This window comes from Notolepis coatsorum, assembly GCF_963971535.1.
Source record: "Notolepis coatsorum genome assembly, chromosome: 4".
Taxonomy (NCBI): Eukaryota; Metazoa; Chordata; class Actinopteri; order Aulopiformes; family Paralepididae; genus Notolepis; species Notolepis coatsorum.
Genome location: NC_140168.1, coordinates 192344180 through 192360545, shown reverse-complemented (window position 1 = coordinate 192360545; position 16366 = coordinate 192344180). Strand labels below are relative to the sequence as shown.

The 16366-nt window shown below is 55.1% G+C and overlaps 1 protein-coding gene across 1 annotated transcript in view; it reads left to right on the top strand.

Annotated features, from left to right (window-relative positions):
• LOC311227003 (RELT-like protein 1) overlaps positions 1-16366 on the top strand; it is a 248700-nt gene that overhangs the window by 197449 nt on the left and 34885 nt on the right. The window lies entirely within an intron of this gene.

Sequence of the window (16366 nt, the reverse complement as noted above, 5' to 3'; positions counted from 1 at the left end):
TGAAATAGAAAGTCTCTGGCTGTCCAGAAGATCCTCAAGTTAGACTTGAGTTCTGGACAGTCCAATTCTCTTTATTGATTAGTTCACTCTGAGTCGCTTCATGAATCGAACCTCTCCAAGCTCATTCCAGCTCCCGGAGGCGCCCAGAGCCAAGATGTTCTAATTCACGCTGTTCTGATGTACTAATTCACGCTTTTTCTGATGTACTAATTCACTCTGTTTTGATGTACTAATTCACTCTGTTCTGATGTACTAATTCACGCTGTTCTGATGTAATAATTCACACTGTTCTGATGTAAAATTCACTCTGTTCTGATGTACTAATTCCGCTGTTCTGATGTAATAATTCACACTGTTCTGATGTAATAATTCACGCTGTTCTCAGTACTAATTCACACTGTTCTGATGTACTAATTCACAATGTCCTGATGTACATTCGACGTGCGTCTTTGATCGTTCTGTCTCTCTGGCGTAGCGCCGTCAGGGTTTCACTACATTCCCGTGTTTATTACCAGACCTGAGAGAGTGGGCGGAGGAGCGAGGAGGAGAGCGAAGCATCGAGGATTGGCAGCCTTGCTCGTTTTTCCAGAGACCTCGGGTCTCACGAGTAGGAGAGATGCAATTAAACCAGTACACACCGTCTGTGACTCGTCCGTGCCAACTCTAAAATGTATTTTAGATTAGATTAAAATCGATTGTCATTATACAACACAAGGACAGTAGAATGAAAAGAAGGGGGCGACAGTGACTCAAGAGGTAGAGCAGTCGTCTGTAATCCGAAGGTTCCACGGTTCGGTTCCCGCTCCTCCCAGGCAGCATGTTGAAGTGTCCTTGAGCAAGACACTTAACCCCTAACTGCTCCCGGATGAGCAGGTTGGCACCTTGCATGGTTGCCTTGTGTTGTGCGGGCAACCGTCGTGCCCACTGTGACGGCCTGTGGCGTGCAAATTAATTTTGCAGGGGAATTATCTATTACACCTCTTTCAATAAGCACTCTGCTTTTGAAGTCACTTGAGCGCTCTACTGACTGATTCCCATGACACTTTTCTCTCTCTCTCTCTCTCTCTCTCTCTCTCTCTCTCTCTCTCTCTCTATCTCTCTCTCCCCCCACCCCCCCCCCCCTCCGGAGGTTCCCGGTTCGGTTCCCGCTCCTCCAGCAGCATGTTGAAGTGTCCTTGAGCAAGACACTTAACCCCTCCGCCCTCGGTGTGTGAATGTGTGAGTGAATGGGTAAAATGTGAGGAACAAATTGTAAAGCGCTTTGGATAAAAGCGCAATATAAATGCAGCCATTACCATAAATTAGTACTACTGAGTAATAGTGCTAATAAGATGTACGTACGTAAGCATTGTAGTATTCATATTTGCAGTGATACAGGTATAAGACTCTGGTAGTAAGTTGTACTGGCCATCAGCCGTGTAAGAGTAGGTAAGAGATATGTACAGATATAGATGGTATCTACAGATAGTATCTATGTTGTTAAAAAGATAATAATAATATATGCAGATATGTACAGACAGATGTGGATAGATATATATACACAGTAAGAATATATATATATATAATATATATATATATATATATATATATATATATATATATATATATATATATATATATATATATATGTTTTATATACAGCATTATTGTACATGCTATCACACAGAGTTACCTATATGGGTTATATGCAGGTGTATCAGTAGTAGGAATATAGAAGGATTATATGCAGTATATTCAGACAGATATGGATATATATATATATGCTGTAAATATAAATATTTGACTGTAATATATTGTACCGCAGAGAGCTGAGATGCTTTTAAAAACTCTTTAACTGTAGTGCCGGTGTTTGTCAAGTGGATGTGATTCAGGTGTAATGCCTGTTGTGACCACCTGATGGCAGTCTAGGGCTCCCTTTGAAACTGTGCCGGTGCTCAGTGGTGGAGGGACTTGACTTCAGTAACTAAGGAGTGGTGAACGGAGCAGGCGGTGCAATCAGGTTGACTCTTCTCGCCTTTGATCCTTTTCGGATTGGCAGAGCTTGATTGAGGCCAAGTCACAGAGGACGATGAGATTTTGGAGATTTATTCATGATATATCAAAGAGAGAGAGAGAGAGAATTACAGTTATTCATTCTTTGAAGGTGGTAAATCAGGTGGTGTCTAGAAGATTATCTGGTTATTCATACAGCACTGAATGGGAAGATGGTTTTAGACAGATATTCCTGCTCATGAGAGAGGAGAGGAGACCATGGAGCCTCCAGTAGGAGAGGAGAGCATGGAGCCTCCAGTAGGAGAGGAGCAGAGAGCATGTAGCCTCCAGTAGGAGAGGAGAGCATGTAGCCTCCAGTAGGAGAGGAGAGCATGTAGCCTCCAGTAGGAGAGGAGAGCATGTAGCCTCCAGTAGGAGAAGAGAGGAGAGCATGTAGCCTCCAGTAGAAGAAGAGAGGAGAGCATGTAGCCTCCAGTAGGAGAGGAGAGCATGTAGCCTCCAGTAGGAGAGGAGAGGAGAGCATGTAGCCTCCAGTAGGAGAGGAGAGCATGGAGCCTCCAGTAGGAGGGAGAGCATGGAGCCTCCAGTAGGAGAGGCGAGGAGTGCATGTAGCCTCCAGTAGGAGAGGCGAGGAGAGCATGTAGCCTCCAGTAGGAGAGGAGAGGAGAGCATGTAGCCTCCAGTAGGAGAGGAGAGGAGAGCATGGAGCCTCCAGTAGGAGAGGAGAGGAGAGCATGGAGCCTCCAGTAGGAGAGGAGAGGAGAGCATGGAGCCTCCAGTAGGAGAGGCGAGCATGTAGCCTCCAGTAGGAGAGGAGAGCATGGAGCCTCCAGTAGGAGAGGCGAGGAGTGCATGTAGCCTCCAGTAGGAGAGGCGAGGAGAGCATGTAGCCTCCAGTAGGAGAGGAGAGGAGAGCATGTAGCCTCCAGTAGGAGAGGAGAGGAGAGCATGGAGCCTCCAGTAGGAGAGGAGAGGAGAGCATGGAGCCTCCAGTAGGAGAGGCGAGCATGTAGCCTCCAGTAGGAGAGGAGAGGAGAGCATGTAGCCTCCAGTAGGAGAGGAGAGCATGGAGCCACCAGTAGGAGAGGAGAGCATGGAGCCTCCAGTAGGAGAGGAGAGCATGTAGCCTCCAGTAGGAGAGGAGAGCATGTAGCCTCCATTAGGAGAGGAGAGCATGGAGCCTCCAGTAGAAGAGGCGAGGAGAGCATGTAGCCTCCAGTAGGAGAGGAGAGGAGAGCATGTAGCCTCCAGTAGGAGAGGAGAGGAGAGCATGGAGCCTCCAGTAGGAGAGGAGAGCATGGAGCCTCCAGTAGGAGAGGAGAGGAGAGGATGTAGCCTCCAGTAGGAGAGGAGAGCATGGAGCCTCCAGTAGGAGAGAAGATGTAGCCTCCAGTAGGAGAGGAGAGGAGAGCATGGAGCCTCCAGTAGGAGAGGAGAGCATGTAGCCTCCAGTAGGAGAGGAGAGCATGTAGCCTCCAGTAGGAGAGGAGAGGATGGAGCCTCCAGTAGGAGAGGAGAGGAGAGCATGGAGCCTCCAGTAGGAGAGGAGAGGAGAGCATGTAGCCTCCAGTAGGAGAGGAGAGCATGTAGCCTCCAGTATGAGAGGAGAGGAGAGCATGGAGCCTCCAGTAGGAGAGGAGAGCATGGAGCCTCCAGTAGGAGAGGAGAGCATGTAGCCTCCAGTAGGAGAGGAGAGCATGTAGCCTCCAGTATGAGAGGAGAGGAGAGCATGGAGCCTCCAGTAGGAGAGGAGAGGATGGAGCCTCCAGTAGGAGAGGAGAGGAGAGCATGGAGCCTCCAGTAGGAGAGGAGAGGATGGAGCCTCCAGTAGGAGAGGAGAGCATGTAGCCTCCAGTAGGAGAGGCGAGGAGTGCATGTAGCCTCCAGTAGGAGAGGCGAGGAGAGCATGTAGCCTCCAGTAGGAGAGGAGAGGAGAGCATGTAGCCTCCAGTAGGAGAGGAGAGGAGAGCATGGAGCCTCCAGTAGGAGAGGAGAGGAGAGCATGGAGCCTCCAGTAGGAGAGGAGAGGAGAGCATGGAGCCTCCAGTAGGAGAGGCGAGCATGTAGCCTCCAGTAGGAGAGGAGAGCATGGAGCCTCCAGTAGGAGAGGCGAGGAGTGCATGTAGCCTCCAGTAGGAGAGGCGAGGAGAGCATGTAGCCTCCAGTAGGAGAGGAGAGGAGAGCATGTAGCCTCCAGTAGGAGAGGAGAGGAGAGCATGGAGCCTCCAGTAGGAGAGGAGAGGAGAGCATGGAGCCTCCAGTAGGAGAGGCGAGCATGTAGCCTCCAGTAGGAGAGGAGAGGAGAGCATGTAGCCTCCAGTAGGAGAGGAGAGCATGGAGCCACCAGTAGGAGAGGAGAGCATGGAGCCTCCAGTAGGAGAGGAGAGCATGTAGCCTCCAGTAGGAGAGGAGAGCATGTAGCCTCCATTAGGAGAGGAGAGCATGGAGCCTCCAGTAGAAGAGGCGAGGAGAGCATGTAGCCTCCAGTAGGAGAGGAGAGGAGAGCATGTAGCCTCCAGTAGGAGAGGAGAGGAGAGCATGGAGCCTCCAGTAGGAGAGGAGAGCATGGAGCCTCCAGTAGGAGAGGAGAGGAGAGGATGTAGCCTCCAGTAGGAGAGGAGAGCATGGAGCCTCCAGTAGGAGAGAAGATGTAGCCTCCAGTAGGAGAGGAGAGGAGAGCATGGAGCCTCCAGTAGGAGAGGAGAGCATGTAGCCTCCAGTAGGAGAGGAGAGCATGTAGCCTCCAGTAGGAGAGGAGAGGATGGAGCCTCCAGTAGGAGAGGAGAGGAGAGCATGGAGCCTCCAGTAGGAGAGGAGAGGAGAGCATGTAGCCTCCAGTAGGAGAGGAGAGCATGTAGCCTCCAGTATGAGAGGAGAGGAGAGCATGGAGCCTCCAGTAGGAGAGGAGAGCATGGAGCCTCCAGTAGGAGAGGAGAGCATGTAGCCTCCAGTAGGAGAGGAGAGCATGTAGCCTCCAGTATGAGAGGAGAGGAGAGCATGGAGCCTCCAGTAGGAGAGGAGAGGATGGAGCCTCCAGTAGGAGAGGAGAGGAGAGCATGGAGCCTCCAGTAGGAGAGGAGAGGATGGAGCCTCCAGTAGGAGAGGAGAGCATGTAGCCTCCAGTAGGAGAGGAGAGCATGTAGCCTCCAGTAGGAGAAGAGAGGAGAGCATGTAGCCTCCAGTAGAAGAAGAGAAGAGAGCATGTAGCCTCCAGTAGGAGAGGAGAGCATGGAGCCTCCAGTATGAGAGGAGAGGAGAGCATGTAGCCTCCAGTAGGAGAGGAGAGCATGTAGCCTCCAGTAGGAGAGGAGAGCATGTAGCCTCCAGTAGGAGAGGAGAGGAGAGCATGTAGCCTCCAGTAGGAGAGGAGAGGAGAGCATGTAGCCTCCAGTAGGAGAGGAGAGCATGTAGCCTCCAGTATGAGAGGAGAGGAGAGCATGTAGCCTCCAGTAGGAGAGGAGAGCATGGAGCCTCCAGTAGGAGAGGAGAGGAGAGCATGTAGCCTACAGTAGGAGAGGAGAGCATGTAGCCTCCAGTATGAGAGGAGAGGAGAGCATGGAGCCTCCAGTAGGAGAGGAGAGGATGGAGCCTCCAGTAGGAGAGGAGAGCATGTAGCCTCCAGTAGGAGAGGAGAGCATGTAGCCTCCAGTAGGAGAAGAGAGGAGAGCATGTAGCCTCCAGTAGAAGAAGAGAAGAGAGCATGTAGCCTCCAGTAGGAGAGGAGAGCATGTAGCCTCCAGTAGGAGAGGAGAGCATGTAGCCTCCAGTAGGAGAAGAGAGGAGAGCATGTAGCCTCCAGTAGAAGAAGAGAGGAGAGCATGTAGCCTCCAGTAGGAGAGGAGAGCATGTAGCCTCCAGTAGGAGAGGAGAGCATGTAGCCTCCAGTAGGAGAGGCGAGGAGTGCATGTAGCCTCCAGTAGGAGAGGCGAGGAGAGCATGTAGCCTCCAGTAGGAGAGGAGAGGAGAGCATGTAGCCTCCAGTAGGAGAGGAGAGGATGTAGCCTCCAGTAGGAGAGGAGAGCATGGAGCCTCCAGTAGGAGAGGAGAGCATGGAGCCTCCAGTAGGAGAGGAGAGGAGAGCATGTAGCCTCCAGTAGGAGAGGAGAGCATGGAGCCTCCAGTAGGAGAGGAGAGCATGGAGCCTCCAGTAGGAGAGGCGAGCATGTAGCCTCCAGTAGGAGAGGAGAGGAGAGGATGTAGCCTCCAGTAGGAGAGGAGAGCATGGAGCCTCCAGTAGGAGAGGAGAGCATGGAGCCGCCAGTAGGAGAGGAGCGGAGAGCATGTAGCCTCCAGTAGGAGAGGAGAGGAGAGCATGTAGCCTCCAGTAGGAGAGGAGAGCATGGAGCCTCCAGTAGGAGAGGAGAGCATGTAGCCTCCAGTAGGAGAGGAGAGCATGTAGCCTCCAGTAGGAGAGGAGAGCATGTAGCCTCCAGTAGGAGAGGAGAGCATGTAGCCTCCAGTAGGAGAGGAGAGGAGAGCATGTAGCCTCCATTAGGAGAGGAGAGCATGGAGCCTCCAGTAGAAGAGGCGAGGAGAGCATGTAGCCTCCAGTAGGAAAGGAGAGGAGAGCATGTAGCCTCCAGTAGGAGAGGAGAGCATGGAGCCTCCAGTAGGAGAGGAGAGCATGGAGCCTCCAGTAGGAGAGGAGAGGAGAGCATGTAGCCTGCAGTAGGAGAGGAGAGCATGGAGCCTCCAGTAGGAGAGGAGAGCATGGAGCCTCCAGTAGGAGAGGAGAGGATGTAGCCTCCAGTAGGAGAGGAGAGCATGGAGCCTCCAGTAGGAGAGGAGAGGATGTAGCCTCCAGTAGGAGAGGAGAGGAGAGCATGGAGCCTCCAGTAGGAGAGGAGAGCATGGAGCCTCCAATAGGAGAGGAGAGGAGAGCATGTAGCCTCCAGTTGGAGAGGAGAGCATGTAGCCTCCAGTATGAGAGGAGAGGAGAGCATGGAGCCTCCAGTAGGAGAGGAGAGCATGGAGCCTCCAGTAGGAGAGGAGAGCATGTAGCCTCCAGTAGGAGAGGAGAACATGGAGCCTCCAGTAGGAGAGGAGAGGAGAGCATGGAGCCTCCAGTAGGAGAGGAGAGGATGGAGCCTCCAGTAGGAGAGGAGAGCATGGAGCCTCCAGTAGGAGAGGAGAGGAGAGCATGGAGCCTCCAGTAGGAGAGGAGAGCATGGAGCCTCCAGTAGGAGAGGAGAGGAGAGCATGTAGCCTCCAGTATGAGAGGAGAGGAGAGCATGGAGCCTCCAGTAGGAGAGGAGAGGATGGAGCCTCCAGTAGGAGAGGAGAGCATGGAGCCTCCAGTAGGAGAGGAGAGGAGAGCATGGAGCCTCCAGTAGGAGAGGAGAGGAGAGCATGGAGCCTCCAGTAGGAGAGGAGAGCATGGAGCCTCCAGTAGGAGAGGAGAGCATGGAGCCTCCAGTAGGAGAGGAGAGCATGTAGCCTCCAGGAGGAGAGGAGAGCATGGAGCCTCCAGTAGGAGAGGAGAGCATGTAGCCTCCAGTAGGAGAGGAGAGCATGGAGCCTCCAGTAGGAGAGGAGAGGAGAGCATGTAGCCTCCAGTAGGAGAGGAGAGGAGAGCATGGAGCCTCCAGTAGGAGAGGAGAGCATGGAGCTTCCAGTAGGAGAGGAGAGGAGAGCATGGAGTCTCCAGTAGGAGAGGAGAGCATGTAGCCTCCAGTAGGGGAGAAGAGGAGAGCATGGAGCCTCCAGTAGGAGAGGAGAGCATGGAGCCTCCAGTAGCAGAGGAGAGGAGAGCATGGAGCCTCCAGTAGGAGAGGAGAGCATGGAGCCTCCAGTAGGAGAGGAGAGCATGTAGCCTCCAGTAGGAGAGGAGAGCATGGAGCCTCCAGTAGGACAGGCGAGCATGTAGCCTCCAGTAGGAGAGGAGAGCATGGAGCCTCCAGTAGGAGAGGAGAGGAGAGCATGGAGCCTCCAGTAGGAGAGGAGAGCATGTAGCCTCCAGTAGGAGAGGAGATCATGGAGCCTCCAGTAGGAGAGGAGAGCATGCAGCATCCAGTAGGAGAGGAGAGCATGTAGCCTCCAGTAGGAGAGGAGAGGAGAGCATGGAGCCTCCAGTAGGAGAGGAGAGCATGGAGCCTCCAGTAGGAGAGGAGAGCATGGAGCCTCCAGTAGGAGAGGAGAGGAAAGCATGTAGCCTCCCGTAGGAGAGGAGAGCATGGATCTTCCAGTAGGGGAGGAGAGGAGAGCATGTAGCCTCCAGTAGGAGAGGAGAGCATGTAGCCTCCAGTAGGAGAGGAGAGCATGGAGCCTCCAGTAGGAGAGGAGAGCATGGAGCCTCCAGTAGGAGAGGAGAGGAGAGCATGGAGCCTCCAGTAGGAGAGGAGAGGAGAGCATGTAGCCTCCAGTAGGAGAGGAGAGCATGGAGCCTCCAGTAGGAGAGGAGAGCATGGAGCCTCCAGTAGGAGAGGAGAGGAGAGCATGGAGCCTCCAGTAGGAGAGGAGAGGAGAGCATGTAGCCTCCAGTAGGAGAGGAGAGCATGGAGCCTCCAGTAGGAGAGGAGAGCATGGAGCCTCCAGTAGGAGAGGAGAGGAGAGCATGGAGCCTCCAGTAGGAGAGGAGAGGAGAGCATGTAGCCTCCAGTAGGAGAGGAGAGCATGGAGCCTCCAGTAGGAGAGGAGAGGAGAGGATGGAGCCTCCAGTAGGAGAGGAGAGCATGGAGCCTCCAGTAGGAAAGGAGAGCATGGAGCCTCCAGTAGGAGAGGAGAGCATGGAGCCTCCAGTAGGAGAGGAGAGGAGAGCATGGAGCCTCCAGTAGGAGAGGAGAGCATGGAGCCTCCAGTAGGGGAGAAGAGCATGTAGCCTCCAGTAGAAAAAGGATAGCATGTAGCCTCCAGTAGGAGAGGAGAGCATGGAGCCTCCAGTAGGAGAGGAAAGGAGAGCATGTAACCTCCAGTAGGAGAGGAGAGCATGTAGCCTCCAGTAGGAGAGGAGAGCATGGAGCCTCCAGTAGGAGAGGAGAGCATGCAGCCTCCAGTAGGAGAGGAGAGGAGAGCATGTAGCCTCCTCCAGTAGGAGAGGAGAGCATGTAGCCTCCAGTAGGAGAGGAGAGCATGGAGCCTCCAGTAGGAGAGGAGAGCATGGAGCCTCCAGTAGGAGAGGAGAGGATGTAGCCTCCAGTAGGAGAGGAGAGCATGGAGCCTCCAGTAGGAGAGGAGAGGATGTAGCCTCCAGTAGGAGAGGAGAGGAGAGCATGGAGCCTCCAGTAGGAGAGGAGAGCATGGAGCCTCCAATAGGAGAGGAGAGGAGAGCATGTAGCCTCCAGTTGGAGAGGAGAGCATGTAGCCTCCAGTATGAGAGGAGAGGAGAGCATGGAGCCTCCAGTAGGAGAGGAGAGCATGGAGCCTCCAGTAGGAGAGGAGAGCATGTAGCCTCCAGTAGGAGAGGAGAACATGGAGCCTCCAGTAGGAGAGGAGAGGAGAGCATGGAGCCTCCAGTAGGAGAGGAGAGGATGGAGCCTCCAGTAGGAGAGGAGAGCATGGAGCCTCCAGTAGGAGAGGAGAGGAGAGCATGGAGCCTCCAGTAGGAGAGGAGAGCATGGAGCCTCCAGTAGGAGAGGAGAGGAGAGCATGTAGCCTCCAGTATGAGAGGAGAGGAGAGCATGGAGCCTCCAGTAGGAGAGGAGAGGATGGAGCCTCCAGTAGGAGAGGAGAGCATGGAGCCTCCAGTAGGAGAGGAGAGGAGAGCATGGAGCCTCCAGTAGGAGAGGAGAGGAGAGCATGGAGCCTCCAGTAGGAGAGGAGAGCATGGAGCCTCCAGTAGGAGAGGAGAGCATGGAGCCTCCAGTAGGAGAGGAGAGCATGTAGCCTCCAGGAGGAGAGGAGAGCATGGAGCCTCCAGTAGGAGAGGAGAGCATGTAGCCTCCAGTAGGAGAGGAGAGCATGGAGCCTCCAGTAGGAGAGGAGAGGAGAGCATGTAGCCTCCAGTAGGAGAGGAGAGGAGAGCATGGAGCCTCCAGTAGGAGAGGAGAGCATGGAGCTTCCAGTAGGAGAGGAGAGGAGAGCATGGAGTCTCCAGTAGGAGAGGAGAGCATGTAGCCTCCAGTAGGGGAGAAGAGGAGAGCATGGAGCCTCCAGTAGGAGAGGAGAGCATGGAGCCTCCAGTAGCAGAGGAGAGGAGAGCATGGAGCCTCCAGTAGGAGAGGAGAGCATGGAGCCTCCAGTAGGAGAGGAGAGCATGTAGCCTCCAGTAGGAGAGGAGAGCATGGAGCCTCCAGTAGGACAGGCGAGCATGTAGCCTCCAGTAGGAGAGGAGAGCATGGAGCCTCCAGTAGGAGAGGAGAGGAGAGCATGGAGCCTCCAGTAGGAGAGGAGAGCATGTAGCCTCCAGTAGGAGAGGAGATCATGGAGCCTCCAGTAGGAGAGGAGAGCATGCAGCATCCAGTAGGAGAGGAGAGCATGTAGCCTCCAGTAGGAGAGGAGAGGAGAGCATGGAGCCTCCAGTAGGAGAGGAGAGCATGGAGCCTCCAGTAGGAGAGGAGAGCATGGAGCCTCCAGTAGGAGAGGAGAGGAAAGCATGTAGCCTCCCGTAGGAGAGGAGAGCATGGATCTTCCAGTAGGGGAGGAGAGGAGAGCATGTAGCCTCCAGTAGGAGAGGAGAGCATGTAGCCTCCAGTAGGAGAGGAGAGCATGGAGCCTCCAGTAGGAGAGGAGAGCATGGAGCCTCCAGTAGGAGAGGAGAGGAGAGCATGGAGCCTCCAGTAGGAGAGGAGAGGAGAGCATGTAGCCTCCAGTAGGAGAGGAGAGCATGGAGCCTCCAGTAGGAGAGGAGAGCATGGAGCCTCCAGTAGGAGAGGAGAGGAGAGCATGGAGCCTCCAGTAGGAGAGGAGAGGAGAGCATGTAGCCTCCAGTAGGAGAGGAGAGCATGGAGCCTCCAGTAGGAGAGGAGAGCATGGAGCCTCCAGTAGGAGAGGAGAGGAGAGCATGGAGCCTCCAGTAGGAGAGGAGAGGAGAGCATGTAGCCTCCAGTAGGAGAGGAGAGCATGGAGCCTCCAGTAGGAGAGGAGAGGAGAGGATGGAGCCTCCAGTAGGAGAGGAGAGCATGGAGCCTCCAGTAGGAAAGGAGAGCATGGAGCCTCCAGTAGGAGAGGAGAGCATGGAGCCTCCAGTAGGAGAGGAGAGGAGAGCATGGAGCCTCCAGTAGGAGAGGAGAGCATGGAGCCTCCAGTAGGGGAGAAGAGCATGTAGCCTCCAGTAGAAAAAGGATAGCATGTAGCCTCCAGTAGGAGAGGAGAGCATGGAGCCTCCAGTAGGAGAGGAAAGGAGAGCATGTAACCTCCAGTAGGAGAGGAGAGCATGTAGCCTCCAGTAGGAGAGGAGAGCATGGAGCCTCCAGTAGGAGAGGAGAGCATGCAGCCTCCAGTAGGAGAGGAGAGGAGAGCATGTAGCCTCCTCCAGTAGGAGAGGAGAGCATGTAGCCTCCAGTAGGAGAGGAGATGAGAGCATGGAGCCTCCAGTAGGAGAGGAGAGCATGGAGCCTCCAGTAGGAGAGGAGAGGAGACCATGGAGCCTCCAGTAGGAGAGGAGAGGAGAGCATGTAGCCTCCAGGAGGAGAGGAGAGCATGTAGCCTCCAGTAGGAGAGGAGAGCATGGAGCCTCCAGTAGGAGAGGAGAGGAGAGCATGGAGCCTCCAGTAGGAGAGGAGAGCATGTAGCCTCCAGGAGGAAAGGAGAGGAGAGCATGTAGCCTCCAGTAGGAGAGGAGAGCATGTAGCCTCCAGTAGGAGAGGAGAGGAGAGCATGTAGCCTCCAGTAGGAGAGGAGAGCATGGAGCCTCCAGTAGGAGAGGAGGAGAGCATGAAGCATCCAGTAGGAGAGGAAAGGAGAGCATGTAACCTCCAGTAGGAGAGGAGAGCATGTAGCCTCCAGTAGGAGAGGAGAGCATGCAGCCTCCAGTAGGAGAGGAGAGGAGAGCATGTAGCCTCCTCCAGTAGGAGAGGAGAGCATGGAGCCTCCAGTAGGAGAGGAGAGCATGGAGCCTCCAGTAGGAGAGGAGATGAGAGCATGGAGCCTCCAGTAGGAGAGGAGATGAGAGCATGGAGCCTCCAGTAGAAGAGGAGAGCATGGAGCCTCCAGTAGGAGAGGAGAGGAGACCATGGAGCCTCCAGTAGGAGAGGAGAGGAGAGCATGTAGCCTCCAGGAGGAGAGGAGAGCATGTAGCCTCCAGTAGGAGAGGAAAGGAGAGCATGTAACCTCCAGTAGGAGAGGAGAGCATGTGGCCTCCAGTAGGAGAGGAGAGGAGAGCATGGAGCCTCCAGTAGGAGAGGAGAGCATGCAGCCTCCAGTAGGAGAGGAGAGGAGAGCATGGAACCTCCAGTAGGAGAGGAGAGGAGAGCATGGAGCCTCCAGTAGGAGAGGAGAGCATGCAGCCTCTAGTAGGAGAGGAGAGCATGGAGCCTCCAGTAGGAGAGGAAAGGAAAGCATGGAGCCTCCAGTAGGAGAGGAGAGCATGGAGCCTCCAGTAGGAGAGGAGAGGAGACCATGGAGCCTCCAGTAGGAGAGGAGAGGAGAGCATGTAGCCTCCAGGAGGAGAGGAGAGCATGTAGCCTCCAGTAGGAGAGGAGAGCATGGAGCCTCCAGTAGGAGAGGAGAGGAGAGCATGGAGCCTCCAGTAGGAGAGGAGAGCATGTAGCCTCCAGGAGGAAAGGAGAGGAGAGCATGTAGCCTCCAGTAGGAGAGGAGAGCATGTAGCCTCCATTAGGAGAGGAGAGCATGGAGCCTCCAGTAGGAGAGGAGAGGAGAGCATGGAGCCTCCAGTAGGAGAGGAGAGGAGAGCATGGAGCCTCCAGTAGGAGAGGAGAGGAGAGCATGTAGCCTCCAGTAGGAGAGGAGAGCATATAGCCTCCAGTAGGAAAGGAGAGGAGAGCATGTAGGAGAGGAGAGCATGTAGCCTCCAGTAGGAGAGGAGAGCATGTAGGAGAGGAGAGGAGAGCATGTAGCCTCCAGTAGGAGAGGAGAGCATATAGCCTCCAGTAGGAAAGGAGAGGAGAGCATGTAGCCTCCAGTAGGAGAGGAGAGCATGTAGCCTCCAGTAGGAGAGGAGAGCATGGAGCCTCCAGTAGGGGAGAAGAGCATGTAGCCTCCAGTAGGAGAGGATAGCATGTAGCCTCCAGGAGGAGAGGAGAGCATGAAGCCTCCAGTAGGAGAGGAAAGGAGAGCATGTAACCTCCAGTAGGAGAGGAGAGCATGTAGCCTCCAGTAGGAGAGGAGAGGAGAGCATGGAGCCTCCAGTAGGAGAGGAGAGCATGCAGCCTCCAGTAGGAGAGGAGAGGAGAGCATGGAGCCTCCAGTAGGAGAGGAGAGGAGAGCATGGAGCCTCCAGTAGGAGAGGAGAGCATGGAGCCTCCAGTAGGAGAGGAGAGCATGCAGCCTCGAGTAGGAGAGGAGAGCATGGAGCCTCCAGTAGGAGAGGAGAGGAGACCATGGAGCCTCCAGTAGGAGAGGAGAGCATGGAGCCTCCAGTAGGAGAGGAGAGGAGACCATGGAGCCTCCAGTAGGAGAGGAGAGGAGAGCATGTAGCCTCCAGGAGGAGAGGAGAGCATGTAGCCTCCAGTAGGAGAGGAGAGCATGGAGCCTCCAGGAGGAAAGGAGAGGAGAGCATGTAGCCTCCAGTAGGAGAGGAGAGCATGTAGCCTCCAGTAGGAGAGGAGAGGAGAGCATGTAGCCTCCATTAGGAGAGGAGAGCATGGAGCCTCCAGTAGGAGAGGAGAGGAGAGCATGGAGCCTCCAGTAGGAGAGGAGAGGAGAGCATGGAGCCTCCAGTAGGAGAGGAGAGGAGAGCATGTAGCCTCCAGTAGGAGAGGAGAGCATATAGCCTCCAGTAGGAAAGGAGAGGAGAGCATGTAGCCTCCAGTAGGAGAGGAGAGCATGTAGCCTCCAGTAGGAGAGGAGAGCATGTAGCCTCCAGTAGGAGAAGAGAGGAGAGCATGTAGGAGAGGAGAGGAGAGCATGTAGCCTCCAGTAGGAGAGGAGAGCATATAGCCTCCAGTGGGAAAGGAGAGGAGAGCATGGAGCCTCCAGTAGGAGAGGAGAGCATGTAGCCTCCAGTAGGAGAGGAGAGCATGTAGCCTCCAGTAGGAGACGAGAGCATGGAGCCTCCAGTAGGAGAGGAGACCATGGAGCCTCCAGTAGGGGAGAAGAGCATGTAGCCTCCAGTAGGAGAGGATAGCATGTAGCCTCCAGTAGGAGAGGAGAGGAGAGCATGAAGCCTCCAGTAGGAGAGGAAAGGAGAGCATGTAACCTCCAGTAGGAGAGGAGAGCATGTAGCCTCCAGTAGGAGAGGAGAGGAGAGCATGGAGCCTCCAGTAGGAGAGGAGAGCATGCAGCCTCCAGTAGGAGAGGAGAGGAGAGCATGTAGCCTCCTCCAGTAGGAGAGGAGAGCATGGAGCCTCCAGTAGGAGAGGAGAGCATGGAGCCTCCAGTAGGAGAGGAGATGATAGCATGGAGCCTCCAGTAGGAGAGGAGATGAGAGCATGGAGCCTCCAGTAGGAGAGGAGAGCATGGAGCCTCCAGTAGGAGAGGAGAGGAGACCATGGAGCCTCCAGTAGGAGAGGAGAGGAGAGCATGTAGCCTCCAGGAGGAGAGGAGAGCATGTAGCCTCCAGTAGGAGAGGAGAGCATGTAGCCTCCAGTAGGAGAGGAGAGCATATAGCCTCCAGTAGGAAAGGAGAGGAGAGCATGGAGCCTCCAGTAGGAGAGGAGAGCATGGAGCCTCCAGTAGGAGAGGAAAGGAGAGCATGGAGCCTCCAGTAGGAGAGGAGAGCATGGAGCCTCCAGTAGGAGAGGAGAGGAGACCATGGAGCCTCCAGTAGGAGAGGAGAGGAGAGCATGTAGCCTCCAGGAGGAGAGGAGAGCATGTAGCCTCCAGTAGGAGAGGAGAGCATGGAGCCTCCAGTAGGAGAGGAGAGGAGAGCATGGAGCCTCCAGTAGGAGAGGAGAGCATGTAGCCTCCAGGAGGAAAGGAGAGGAGAGCATGTAGCCTCCAGTAGGAGAGGAGAGCATGTAGCCTCCAGTAGGAGAGGAGAGGAGAGCATGTAGCCTCCAGTAGGAGAGGAGAGCATGGAGTCTCCAGTAGGAGAGGAGAGGAGAGCATGGAGCCTCCAGTAGGAGAGGAGAGGAGAGCATGGAGCCTCCAGTAGGAGAGGAGAGGAGAGCATGTAGTCTCCAGTAGGAGAGGAGAGCATATAGCCTCCAGTAGGAAAGGAGAGGAGAGCATGTAGCCTCCAGTAGGAGAGGAGAGCATGTAGCCTCCAGTAGGAGAGGAGAGCATGTAGCCTCCAGTAGGAGAGGAGAGGAGAGCATATAGCCTCCAGTAGGAAAGGAGAGGAGAGCACTGAGCCTCCAGTAGGAGAGGAGAGCATGTAGCCTCCAGTAGGAGAGGAGAGCATGGAGCCTCCAGTAGGAGAGGAGAGGAGAGCATGTAGGAGAGGTGAGGATGTAGCCTCCAGTAGGAGAGGAGAGCATGGAGCCTCCAGTATGAGAGGAGAGGAGAGCATGGAGCCTCCAGTAGGAGAGGAGAGGAGAGCATGGAGCCTCCAGTAGGAGAGGAGAGCATAGAGCCTCCAGTAGGAGAGGAGAGCATGGAGCCTCCAGTAGGAGACGAGAGCATGCAGCCTCTAGTAGGAAAGGAGAGCATGGAGCCTCCAGTAGGAGAGAGAGGAGAGGAGAGCATGTAGCCTCCAGTAGGAGAGGAGAGCATGGAGCCTCCAGTAGGATAGGAGAGGAGAGCATGGAGCCTCCAGTAGGCGAGGAGAGCATGGAGCCTCCAGTAGGAGAGGAGAGCATGGAGCCTCCAGTAGGAGAGGAGAGCATGTAGCCTCCAGTAGGAGACGAGAGCATGCAGCCTCTAGTAGGAGAGGAGAGCATGGAGCCTCCAGTAGGAGAGAGGGGAGAGGAGAGCATGTAGCCTCCAGTAGGAGAGGAGAGCATGGAGCCTCCAGTAGGAGAGGAGAGGAGAGCATGGAGCCTCCAGTAGGAGAGGAGAGGAGAGCATGTAGCCTCCAGTAGGAGAGGAGAGCATGGAGCCTCCAGTAGGAGAGGAGAGGAGAGCATGGAGCCTCCAGTAGGCGAGGAGAGCATGGAGCCTCCAGTAGGAGAGGAGAGCATGGAGCCTCCAGTAGGAGAGGAGAGCATGTAGCCTCCAGTAGGAGAGGAGAGCATGGAGCCTCCAGTAGGAGAAGAGAGCATGGAACCTCCAGTAGGAGAGGAGAGCATGGAGCCTCCATTAGGAGAGGAGAGGAGAGCATGTAGCCTCCAGTAGGAGAGGAGAGCATGGAGCCTCCAGTAGGAGAGGAGAGCATGGAGCCTCCAGTAGGAGAGGAGAGCATGGAGCCTCCAGTAGGAGTGGAGAGCATGGAGCCTCC